The 6,582-nt window shown below is 42.6% G+C and overlaps 1 protein-coding gene across 8 annotated transcripts in view; it reads right to left on the bottom strand.

Annotated features, from left to right (window-relative positions):
- The window catches only part of NCOA2 (nuclear receptor coactivator 2), a 263,699-nt gene that overhangs the window by 25,451 nt on the left and 231,666 nt on the right, over nucleotides 1–6,582 (bottom strand). The window lies entirely within an intron of this gene.

The following is a 6,582-nucleotide window of genomic DNA, read 5'->3' as shown; positions in this document are numbered from 1 at the left end:
GGAAAGAACTTCCTGGGGCAATAGCTGTGGAACAGGGGTGTCAGGGTTCTCAGAGTTCAAACCCCAACCCATGGTGCCCACAGGCAGAGGCGCCAGGCTTTTGGATCACCAGGAGATCAGTCATGCACCTGCTCCAGCTCAGGCTGGGCCCTTCCAGGAAGTTCCTAACAGAGGATCAGGTGACATGGAAGAACCAGTGGGGGCCACAAGCGATAAAACCCTCCTACTTCCTACAGAGTCTTGACCCTGAAACAGTATTCTGAGTACCCCTGTTACAGATCTCCTTACCTGACTCCTGTATTTCTGCTGCTGTTTGGATCATGTCTGAACCCCTGCCACACTCCTATCTTGCCTCTGCTTTGGACCCTCTTACCCTGCCTTTAGCTTTGCTCCAGGCTTCTTCCTGCCTTGGACTTTACTTCCTGCTTACCCAATCCTGTGTATGGGATTCCCTAACACCTAACCTTGACCACAGAACCTCTTGACCTGAGGTGTGATACACTGGACTTAGATTGACACATGCAGTATTGTGACCCCTGGCTTTAGTTTCTGGACATATAATATTTGTTAACCCTTGGCTTCTGAGCCCTGAACTCCCATGTCCAGGTCATACCTGTGACGAGGGATGTCTGGATTGCAATTTTGGATTTTGGTACCCATTTCAGGTGCTTAAATTCTTTTTTGGACTCTCTATAACAGGTATCCCATACACAAAAAGTCTAAAATACACTAGACAGATTTACAGACTAATGTGAACAGACCATATAGAGTACGAGGTGTGTTGACACTGCAAGACTGATTATTCTACGTGTCGTATAGAAATGTCCTACCCCAGATAATTACTGAGACACAACATCAAGGTTTGTCACTCAGCAGGGAGATAATGCTGAACCTCTTGGGCTGTCTCTGACAATGCATACAGCTTGGAGAAGACATAAAATACTTTCTTTGAACTCTTGACTTTCATAATGTACTATATATTATTGCCAATGAGAAGCTAATCTACTGGCCAAAGAGTGGGGAAAGCTAAAAGAAGTATTGTTAGGTATGCACTAGAAAGGAAAATATGCATCAAGGAAGATGACAAAAGATTATGTTTTGTCATCTTCCACATTCACTGAATAAATTATAAAAATGCAAAATAACACACGTACATATATAATTTTACATCTTTCAACCACTGTACAAGAAAAAAAACCTAATCAATCACATGAAAACAAAGTTCCTAACCTTTCCCAGAAATTAATTGATGACAAGAAAATAGGGAAAAATTTCACTTCCTTTGCTAAGTTAATGAACAACTTAAAAAGTGACTTGTAACACAACACACTGCCCTACAGACCACATGGATATATATACACATATATATAAAATGACAACAACAACAAAAAAAAATCAGGAATTGTTACAGATTTGGATGTCAAATACCTAGAAGCCCTCACAGCTTCTGTTTATTCTTCAAAGTCCATAACTTTTGGTATATATTAATTAATGTTTAACTCTTGTCTAAAACATTATTATTTTCTGATGACTTAAGTTTGTGATAAACTGTATATGATTCCTGAAAATAATCTGATACCAAACTATCCCCAACTTAAAGCTAGTTTGCCAAACAACTTGTCAACTTCTTTATTCTGTAAAGTAGAGATCATTACATATACAATATATACACTTATATACAATACCATAAATATTATGAAACCCAATCCATCATTAAGAGATGATGAAACAAGTTAACCTGATGAAGGAGAATTGGCATATAATGATAAGCAATAAATCATTGTATAATTGCAATGTGTAAGATAGTTTGACCGCTTTAAGTGAGGTAAAGAACAGCAAAAGCTAGGGTTTAAACAAAATGAGTGGCTGGATCTAAACTCCAGTGCTAAATGTATCTCATAATACTACAGTTAAAGCTCTCAATATGCATCTGTCTACCACCTAAGTGAAATTTAGTAGCAAACTATTGAAACCAAATAACATTATTTGTCACTATTTCTGTATTTATTGAAATATCAGACAATCCTCAATACAAGATGACTCTCCATCAGTAATTAAGATTCTATATATGGAAGATTTGTGAATTTATAATTTTCCACATATAGAATCTAATTATTTGGAGGTTTGCTTTGAATTTGTTCCCTTCCACCAACTGTTTCAACAGGGAAAATAGATCTGGTGGAGTCAGACCGCCCTCTGCAACCCCCCCCCCCCCACAATTTCTTTCCCTTGCAGTCGTTCCCCCCCTCTTCCCCCCAACTGTCAGAAGTGAGGGGCAAAATTGAAAAAAATGACTTTGAAATAAACAGCACACGTACTCTATAAACACACTTTTGAGCAGCGCTTTATCTATTTAAATATAGTACATACTATGCATAATATTAGTTCCAAGACAAAAGGCTCATGATTTACCATACAAGTCATTGGGCTGGGCAGAATCAACAGCAGAATCAACATCATTTCACGTCACAGTGACCCCCCCACCATAGCTCAGCACTGCTCAGTATGTGGGTGTACTCCAGATAACCCCCACAAAGGATCCAAGTGCTCTCATGACTGGAACCATGTGTTTTTGTCACAAGTTCTGGGATCTTCCAAAAATGTATATGTAGATGAGGTACAGAGCAACCTGCTCTCGCTCCACCTCATGGAGAGTGGGGCCACACTAATCATGTGTGACAGGCTGAGAGAGGGAGTCTAGGTAAACTGCTTGAGGCCCTGTTTGGTGATGTTTGCCAGACATTTAAGGTTGGTGAAGAAACAGGAATCATTGGAAATGGGAAAGAAAGGCTTTGCTGAGCTCAGCTGTAGGAGTGAGGTGGAAGTTGAAAGATATAGAGTGGAGTGGCTCACCATGACATGAAAGAGTTGGCATTGAGTGCTATGGGCACTAGCATATATCTTATGCATAAGGGCTGTTCTAGCCTATCCTTATGGTTGATTCCCATCAGCATCCCAGCATTTTTGGCTAAGGTCACGTGTAGCACTGCCCCCCACTGTTACACCTAAAGGACTCCAAGGTCTTTCTAAATCTTGGACTCTTCCCTTCCCCTACAACCATATCCTGCATCTCTCTTGTAACTCTGTGAGGCTCCAAACTACCTCCTTACTTGAATACAGTATTGTTGTGTGGGGTCTCTTGTATACTATTTGCTATGAAAGCATCATGCCCCCTCACCCCTGGGCTTAGTTGGCTGCATGTTTCTTATGCAACTTAGTTGTGTTCACACCCCTAAACCCCACCCTCTATCATGCAACTCCTCACTCAGGTCCTCTGTATTTCCTTATGCCTCAACATTTTATCATCATTTTTGGCACCATGTGAGGGAGTCAGGGCTTGCTCTAGCCTTCTTGGTGCCGGCCTGGTATTGCAATACATCCAGGCCTGGTGTCAGTTCCCCGTGGAGGGAACACCTGCTTTTTTTTTTTTTTTTTTTTTTTTTTTTAAGGGCACCACAAAAAAAGAAAAAAGGTTCCCATCGGCATGTTTGCCCAATATGGGCCATGTGTTTTATAGCCATGCTTAGTGTTTGCTGCATTTAATCAGCTTCATAAGTTGGTTTCCATTACTGAGCACATGTTGCTTTTGACAGCTGTTTAACGACAGACAATGTATTTAATGAGGTTTCCTTGTACATGAATGTAAGATGAGGAGCTTGCATCCCCATTGTTATATGGGGAAAAAACTATGTTATATTTAAGTAAATTTAGAATCTAGGGCAATATCTTTGCTGGGCTCAAACTGCCAGAAGTGTAGAATATGCAAAGAGTCACCCATGTTAATTAAGGTGCTTGCACAACTGTCCCTTTAGTTGGTAAGGTCCTTGGGGTAAGGAGTCTGGGTGAAATCTGGAATTGACTGAAGTCAATGAGAGCTTTGTTACCGACTAGAAAGGTGTCAAGGTTTTCTTCTGGTCTCTTTTGGGTTCTGGAAAGAACATAATATTACTAGATGATCTTCCTTCTTCCAGATCTCCAGTTCTGACTCCAAAGGGCAAGAGGCTTTGGCCAGCACAGTTTGAAAGTCTGCAGGTTCCTGGATAGTCACTGGCTAAATGCATGAACATGTTTCTTGCTTATGGACCCTCTTGCAGTAATCATTGTGGTAATCTATTATTATTATTAAATTATTAAGCAAATATGCCCTTTCAATACACTAAAATGTACTAGAAAGGAAACAGAAACATTTTGAATGTTCCCCATTCTGCTTACTGCATAATTAGCCACTATTAGGATAAGCAAGCCAGCCCCCCCCCAGTATTTATGCCCTGATCCCTATTACAAAAGTGCTGGAATAGGCAGTAGCATAACTGTAAGTGGGAGATGGGGGGCACAAGCCCCAGTGCTGATTTTGGTGGGTGCTGGAACTGAGGCTGGGGTAGGGGGGAGTGGAATTGAAGGGTCTATGCTGTTTGTCTAGCAGCTGTGGGCTCAAGCTGTGTAGAGAGGGACCTGGGAGCCACACAATCACATCAGGGAAGCTCTCAGGTCCTGCAGGTAAGTGATGTGGCAAAAAGAAGCTCTTCCCCGCCACTGCCTCACCCCCAATCTGGGAGTTTTTTTCTTCAGTCAGTATGGCATTCAATGGCACGTTTTGGGGGTATGGGTAGGCAAGCGGGTTAACTGCTTCACTGGGAGACACCTTTCCCCATAGCTGCCAGGACCCTAAAGCTTCCCTGGCTTCACTGTGGTTTCCTTCCTTTCTCTGTGGAGCTGCAGCCCTGCAGCTGTCAGGACTTTAGAGTGATCTGGCCTTCACCCTGGCATCCTGGACACAGGTATGTCCCTGGATGCCCACCATCCCAACTTTTCCCAGAGTGAAAAAAGTGTCCAATGCGTTTCTGGGAATAGGCAATAAGCGCTACAAAACAGTACACATTACTACTGGAAACTGAAGTGGGTAGAAAATACAGTGGCCTGCTTAGTCAGCTTTTTGTGCCAAAAGTATCCGATGTACAGAAAAAGTGTTCTATCAGTTAGAACACTTGACCAGAAAGATGGAGACCTGGATTGTAGACCCCCCTCAGTTGGTCATGACACACACTTTGTAACAAAGAGAATGGGGTTCCAGTTCCTTGCTGCTAGGTTTATTTATGGGTTTTAGGGCAGTAACTATATAATGTTACATATATACACTATTGTATGACAAGACTGTGGAAACCTTGCTCTCCTTCTCGCATCATGGCTCTTCCATTTTTGGGTGCCCAATGGACAGTTTCAGTTGCAGGAGGCGGGTGTAGAATGCCCACACTGGCCGCGACCACATGAGAGTGGACGTTTGGTTCCCGGGGGACAACTAATAGCAGGACACTGTGTGCCACTGCTAGATGTCCCTGGGAAATGCCTGTGCCACACGATTTCTGGCACATGGCAGGTTACCCTGGGTGGGGTAAGGGAGGCTGGGGCCAGCACTGGACTGGCCCCAGCAGCCTTACCTGGGATTTTGGGGGCCTCCTGGGGCTGCAGCAGTGGTGATCCTACCACTCAGAGTCTGGCTGGCAGCTTGAAGTGGGGCTCTGACCAGCCAGGTTCTAGTTTTGAGTGGCGTGTGCTGCCCCCATGTGAGCTAGTTGGCTTTTTATTTGTGCTGTTTCTTTCCCCCCCAGGATATTCAGGGGGTCAAAGAACCCGCGCCCCCCCCATACTGCTCCCTTGCAGCGCAGAGAACAGCTGAATGTGCGGCATGTAGCATTGCAGACATGTTTGAGGTACTACATACCACATGGTCGCACTCATCTCGATGCAGCCACTTAGTCTATTGTATATCTTGCTGGTTTGGGGACTCTTCTGTCAGTCTGAGTTAGGCATAGGTTTTGAGCTTCTAATGGGAGGCCCTTCTGGGTACCTAGGGTGAGCTGAGGGGCTACCTCTAGCAACAATATGAATTGAAATGGAGCTTAGGAGTTAGGTCTACTACCTGAATTTGCTTCAGAACAGGCTTGGAAGCTTTAGTATGGCTTTCTAGGTTTTTTTAAACATCTGTAAGTACAGTGTCTGATGTGTTTTATAGATGTTGGTGCACAGCCTATATGAATCACACCTTGAAACCTGAGTATTCACACTCTACCAAAGTCCCATTTAGGCATCTAAGGAATCAATCTGAATGCTGACTGTGGAGATTAGCATTAGGTGATCTATTTGAAACCACATTTTAAAAAAGTGGGAAAGCAACAGAAAAGGCTAGCATTGAGGCCAACTTAATATCTTTTATGGAAACCTTCAGTAGGAAAATGAAGGTTTTTCAGGTGTTCAAGTCTCTCTCAAAATCCACTACTTTCAACTGTTTCTTACTAATTTCTCCTTGTGTACTCCTCTATAGCCTCTACTTAATACACGCAGACATACTCAATTCATTTGCAATATTATTCAAACTAGTTGAATATTTGTCTTTCCTCTCTTTCACCAGTGCTTTTCCTATTGCCCATCATTGGGGACCCATGTTTATCCTTAAAGTATAAAGTCTTTGAAGGCACAAAGTACTGTAGCTATCCAAATCCAAATTGACTTTGAATTTAAGACAACCCTCCATAATTAGATTCTATGCAAGGAAAATTATATATTGGATTGTCTTAAATTCATCCC

Source organism: Alligator sinensis, unplaced genomic scaffold (assembly GCF_000455745.1).
Source record: "Alligator sinensis unplaced genomic scaffold, ASM45574v1 scaffold71_1, whole genome shotgun sequence".
Lineage (NCBI taxonomy): Eukaryota > Metazoa > Chordata > Crocodylia > Alligatoridae > Alligator > Alligator sinensis.
The sequence above is the reverse complement of the archived record's forward strand: the minus strand, read 5'-3'. Positions and strand labels throughout refer to the sequence as shown.